This window comes from Lethenteron reissneri, chromosome 66 (genome assembly GCF_015708825.2).
Source record: "Lethenteron reissneri isolate LAM-NWPU_2019-01 chromosome 66, ASM1570882v1, whole genome shotgun sequence".
NCBI lineage: Eukaryota > Metazoa > Chordata > Hyperoartia > Petromyzontiformes > Petromyzontidae > Lethenteron > Lethenteron reissneri.
In genome coordinates, this window is record NC_083844.1 from 2,141,091 (window position 1) to 2,148,118 (window position 7,028).

The window sequence follows — 7,028 nt, forward strand, 5'->3', positions numbered from 1 at the left end:
GATGGAGCTTGAATCAGCCCAGGATGATCCCTACTTACCAGGTCTCATTTTCTTGAATACCTACCATGGCGTGAACCCCATCGTAGAGAAATTGCCATTTGACGTGCAGGAAAAATGGAGAACAGCGGGTTCAAGATACAAGTCAGAGCATCAGGTTGCATTCCCCCCATTCTCTTTTTTCTCAAAGTTTATCCGCAACCTGGCTAAAACTAGAAATGACCCGAGTTTCATGTTTGGCACCACGGGGATTTCCAGTCCAGATCTTCCAAAAATGGAAAGAGCAATGGCGAAACGAGGAACAGCGAGAGTGCCAATTTCCGTACACAAGACTGAGGTCTCTCCTACGACATTCGCAAACTCTGTCCAGGCAACCACCACAAAGAAAAAGATAGAGGATCCAGAGAAGCAATGCCCATTGCATGATAAACCTCACTCCCTCCAGAAATGCCGTGAGTTCAGGAGGAAGCCATTGGAAGAGCGGAAGAACATGCTGAAAGAATTTGGAGTGTGCTTCAAATGCTGTGCTTCTACAAACCACCTTGCAAGGAATTGCAAGGCAGATATCAAGTGCGAGGAATGTGGCAGCGACAAACACGCAACTGCTCTGCACACATTTTACTCGAAACCCAGTAGCACTAAGGCTTCCGATCCCGAAGCAGAGCACGGCGGGGAGCAAGGCGAGACCGCCGCACTCACTTCGTCAATCACAACCAAATGCACAGAAGTCTGTGGAGAAGGCTTCAAAGGAAGATCTTGCTCAAAGATATGCCTCGTCCGAGTCTATCCCAAAGGACATCCTGAAAGGGCAGTAAGGATGTACGCCATAATGGACGACCAGAGCAACAGGTCTTTGGCAAGGTCAGAGTTCTTTGATCAGCTAAGTGTAAGTGGGAATTCCTTTCCATACACGCTCAGAACATGCTCAGGACTGATGGAGACAGCGGGAAGAAGAGCGAGCGGCCTCATGGTGGAAACCATAGATAGCACCATGAAGCTAGCCCTTCCTACGGTGACAGAGTGCAATGAGATACCGGACGACAGGAGTGAGATTCCCACGCCCGAAGTTGCACGTCACCACCCACACCTGAAACCCATAGCAGAGTTCATCCCGCCATTGGATCACGCGGCACAGATTTTACTTCTGCTCGGCAGGGACATGCTGAGAGTCCACAAGGTTCGCGACCAACGCAGTGGACCTCACGACGCTCCCTACGCCCAGAGACTCGATCTAGGATGGGTCATCGTGGGTGACGTTTGTCTCGATGGGACCCACAAACCAGACCACATTAGCACATTCAGAACGAGTGTGCTCATGAATGGACGCACGTCGCTCTTCAAACCGTGCCCCAACCACTTCACACTGAAAGAGAAACTCGGCGAGAGAAGTCAAGGCTGTACCATGCAGGCCGATGAAGGAACCTCTATGCTGAAAGATGATGTTGGACATACGGTGTTCGTGACAACGAAGGACGATGACAAACCTGCTCCATCGCTAGAGGATAAAGAATTCTTGAAAATAATGGACAGAGAGTTCTTCAAAGATGAGTCAAACAGTTGGGTTGCCCCTCTGCCATTTCGTAATCCCAGATGCCGGCTACCCAACAATAGAGAGCAAGCCCTTTCACGGCTCAACTCATTGCGCCACACCTTGGACAAGAAACCAGAGATGAAGAAACATTTTGTGTCCTTCATGAAAAACATATTTGACAGTGGTCACGCTGAAGCAGCCCCTCCTCTAGAAGAAGGACAGGAATGCTGGTACTTACCAATCTTTGGCGTGTATCACCCAAAGAAGCCGGATCAGATCAGAGTGGTGTTCGATTCTAGTGCTCAATTTAATGGCATTTCCTTGAACAACGTAATGCTCACTGGACCTGACTTGAACAACAGTCTCCTAGGGTTACTCATCCGTTTCAGAAAGGAGTCAATCGCCGTAACCGCCGACATTAAACAAATGTTCCACTGTTTCATTGTCCGAGAAGATGACAGAAATTACCTCAGGTTTCTGTGGTACCGCAATAATAACGTCGATGATCGAATTGTTGAATACAGAATGAAGGTGCATGTCTTCGGCAACAGCCCATCCCCAGCAGTAGCCACCTATGGACTGAGGAGGACCGCGCAGGCAGGAGAAGGGGAATATGGGAAAGACGCCAAGCGATTTGTAGAGCGAGATTTCTACATTGACGATGCACTTAAATCAATGCCCACGGCCTCAGAAGCCATCGATCTGCTCCAAAGGACGCAAGGAATGTTAGCAACTGCTAACCTGAGACTTCACAAAATAGCGTCCAGCAGCGCAGAGGTGATAAAAGCGTTTCCTTCCGACGATCGTTCAAAAGACTTGAAAGACTTGGACCTTAACGTCGACACACCACCAATCCAACGCAGCCTTGGACTGAGTTGGGACCTGAAAGCGGATACGTTCACGTTCCGAGTATCAATTGGAGAGAAACCTTACACGCGACGAGGCATCTTGTCAATGGTAAACAGCCTGTACGACCCATTGGGATTTGTAGCGCCGGTTACCATTCAAGGCCGTTGGATACTCAGAGACCTTTGTGCTGATACACAAGACTGGGATAGCCCGTTGCCAGAGGAACGGCGACAAGAATGGGAAACTTGGAGAAATTCCTTACAGGCACTTGAGCAGCTGCAGATTCTTCGTTCCTACACGCCCACATCCCTTTCCGTAACCCAACGGAAGGAGTTACATGTGTTTGCAGATGCTTCTATGATGGCCGTAGCAGCCGTAGCTTACCTAGAAACCACAAGCGCAGAAGGGATCCAGCATGTTGGGTTCATATTGGGCAAAGCCAAACTGGCCCCACAACTGGAACATACCATCCCAAGGCTCGAGCTGTGCGGAGCCGTTCTTGCTACAGAGGTGGCGGAACTAATCTTAGACGAATTTGACGTCAAACTGGACGCGGTCAAGTTCTACACGGACAGTAAGGTCGTACTAGGCTACATAAACAACCAAACCAGAAGGTTCTACACCTACATCAGCAACCGGGTGGAGCGCATCAGGAGATCGACGCAGCCGGAGCAATGGAATTACGTTCCAACTGACCAGAATCCAGCAGATCTCGCAACTAGGTCCGTCCCTGCATCTCTGCTGAATCAAACCATCTGGCTGACAGGTCCAGCGTTCCTGTTACGACGTGACGGTGGCCCATGTACTACCAAGGAGACCTTTGGACTCATAGAGCCCGAGTCCGACAAGGAGATTCGTCCTCAAGTGACAACTTTCGTAACAAATGTGCGACCAAGAAGTCCACTGAGTCCACACCATTTTGAACATTTCTCGAAATGGACGACGCTCGTGCGAGCGATAGCACATTTAACGCATATCGCAGACTGCTTCCATCGCCCGATGAGAGGCACCACTGGTAGCTGCAATGGATGGCATTACTGCACAGTGCCACGCACTGAAGACGAGCTTTCCAGAGCAAGGAAATCAATCTTCCGCTGTGTGCAACAGGCAGCTTATGCAAGTGAGATCAAGGCCATCAACAAGGGAGAAGACCTTCCTAGGGTCAGCACCCTCAGGAAGCTAAACCCCGGGATGGACAAAGACGACTTGCTCAGGATCGGTGGTCGGCTAGGGAATGCAAAATTAGATGAGAATGAACGAAACCCCCTCATAATCCCAAACCAGAGCCACATCACAATCTTACTCATGCGCCACTACCACGAGAAGGTCAAGCACCAAGGTCGGCACTTCACAGAAGGAGCAATCCGATCTGCAGGGCTGTGGATCGTTGGAGCAAAGAGGTGCATCGCCAGCACAATCTACAAGTGTATCTGGTGTCGCAAGCTACGTGGAAAACAGGAAGAACAGAAAATGGCAGACCTCCCAGCCGATCGACTCAGTGTGGAACCTCCCTTCACTTCTGTAGGGATTGACGTGTTCGGACCGTGGACAGTCATCTCCCGCCGCACCAGAGGAGGGCTCGCGAACAGCAAACGTTGGGCAGTGCTGTTCACCTGTATGAGTACACGAGCAGTGCACATCGAAGTCATCGAGTTCCATGGACTCTTCGAGCTTTATAAATGCACTCCGGAGGTTCTTCGCCATCAGAGAGCCAGCCAAGCAACTCCGTTCTGATTATGGAACCAATTTCATAGGAGCATGTAGAGAGCTTAAGATCAATACGGAGAATGTCGAAGATTATTCTGTCAGGAAATACCTTAGTGATCAAGGCTGCACATGGATCTTCAATCCTCCCCACTCTTCGCACATGGGTGGAGCCTGGGAACGCATGATCGGGATTGCTCGACGCATTCTCGACTCCATGTTATGTGATGTCGGGTCCACACGGCTCTCTCACGAGGTCTTGACCACTCTCATGGCCGAGGTTTCAGCCATAATTAACTCAAGACCCCTGATTCCCGTCTCAACCGACCCAGAGTCACCATTCATCTTGACTCCTGCTACACTTCTTACCCAGAAGACAGATGTGCTCACAGCACCTACCGAGGAGGCCAGCACTGCAGACCTCTACAGACGTCAATGGAGACAAGTGCAGAGCTTCGCGAACACGTTCTGGCGTCGCTGGAAAAACTAGTACCTTACGACACTCCAAGTGCGGCAACAAGTGGCAGTCTAATAGACCAGACATCCAAGAAGGCGACCTCGTCCTACTGAAGGACAACCAAGCCAAACGGAATGAGTGGCCAATGGGCCGCATCCTCAAGTCGATTCCAAGTGCTGATGGAAACGTTCGGAAGGTCGAGGTTATGATTGCCAAGCAAGGTGTCGCAAGAACTTTCATCAGGCCCATAGTCGAGATAGTACTACTTCTCTCTCGCAAAGATATGGACAAATAAGTCGACCCGTTGAAGTTGTTATACACTTGTTTATGAGATAGGAAATAAATGGTGGTATCTCCTAGATACCAGACGGGGAGTGTCTTGCCTCACGGCAGATGGGGAGCGTACGTTAACAGGAAGTTCCTGTTTTTTTATGCTAATGTTGGTCACGTGACCAGGAAGTGACGATGTTAGATTTCCACTGTACCACGCGGGCTTCAGCCATTACTCAGATAGTAACGAAGCCTGTGACTTTCCTTATTGTGGATGTTACTTGTGATTTAGTAGGTCGAGTCAGACTTGTGCCTATGTTGCGATCCTGAGAGTGATGACGAAGTATCTCATCCACAGTTTAGTGTTAAGTGTAATGCTGTACATTTGGGGTGCAGTGGGATGAATACACTGTGCCTGTATGCAACGCATCAGCTTGTGCCTTTGTCTAGTTGTTCAGGGGTAATGTTGGGGCCTGGTCCTTCCAGGATCTATTGTTATCTGAGACAATGTTCTGATGCTGTGGTGTTCATTGTGTGGTTGTTTCCGAATTATAACAGATGCTGTATCTGTGTTTTCTCACCAGTTTTACCTGTTACAATCAATAAATAACGATCAGAGTTGGACGGTCATCCTGGCTCCGAGGGTTTATTGAACACATGGTTATCTACTCGACTAGCGGTGCAACGCAGCGCACAGCGAGGCCGAGATAATGAGTATCATGGATTCATGAGTTATACATTTTTATTTGATGTTTGATAGATGTAAGGATGGAGATGGCGATGGTGGTGATGGTAAATGATTGTGTTTTATAAACAATCGTGCAAATGGCATCTGGTTATGGAGCAGCATGTATTTAACAAGCATGACTGATGATGAGACCCAGACGATCAAAACCGGTACAGAGTTTTCTTGCTTAAACAAATGTTATTGGATATTTGCGCGTTGCATTAATATGTAATCGTAGTCGTTTGCTACTCTTGTCATGTATCATCAGCCATCGTCAATCCACTGCTGGATGAAGGCCTCACCATGATCCTTTGACATGATACTAATTATAGTACTGCAGTCGATATAACAATCCACCAGCACTTGCCAATGCTTTTGTGATTTTACAGCGCACGTTTAAGTGGCTGGTATGATAATTTTTCTTAAAGGTGAAATATGTTGAACTATAATATGGGTGTGCATGCATTGGGAGTAATCAGATATTTTGCTGCCTATAATTTGTGGTTAAAGTGGAATAAAAAAAAGATTTTACTCGTGCTGCATGAACCATTCTATCTCCATGTGAAAGGATTCAAGCTCACGCCGTGTTCAGAAAAGCGGTCTTCATGACCTACAGGTAATATCACCAGTCACACGGCCAGGTAAACACGTGGCATGAAACGAGCTGCATACGGATAGATTATGCGCTTTGCTTGACCTCAAAGAGGCTAAATATTCCCATTGCATTGTTCTATACGTACCGGCATAGTAGTCCAAATAAGTCAAAGTTCCCCAGAAAATGACTTAATTGGGACGATATGTCTTGACTTGAAGCTTTCGGGACTGCAGGAATCATATTCTTAGGGTTTTTCAGTAAAGTCACGTAGATAGGTAAAAAATTAATAAATTAAATAAACAAAAAAACACTGTTTACTTTTTAAATTAATGTTTAACCTATCTACGTGACTTTACCGAAATACCCAAAGAATAACAAAATAATTATATATTTTTTTCAAGTGAGGCTAGTGCCTCTGATTCCAGTAAAGTGTAAGGGGTGGTAAGCTCGTGGTATCGACTCGTGCTTGGTCAGCCACGCTACAAGAAGAGCGGCTACGCTGCCAGGAGTGTTTAGGTGGCTGGATGGCCACAGGGCTTGCAGGGGGAATGGCCATCTTTGTGTTTTCCTCTTAATGGAGGCTGAATTCACCTTCGCAAGCTGTGGAAAGTGACGATAAGTGCTGACCAGGAGTGAGGTATTTGTAACCTACAGCAACCAGTGGAGTGAGACAGGGTTGATTTGAAGCTTTCGTGACTGCAGGAATTACTATTTGGTTATTTCGGTAAAGTCACGTAGAAAGAAAAATAAATAATAGAATACGACGTTTCGATTGCAACACAAGCAACCGTCATCAGGTGTGAATTAGGCAAGCTCGGAGAGAGACACATATACAGAGAGAGAGAGACAAAAACAGACACGGAAAAAGACATACACAGAGAGACACACACAGAGACAC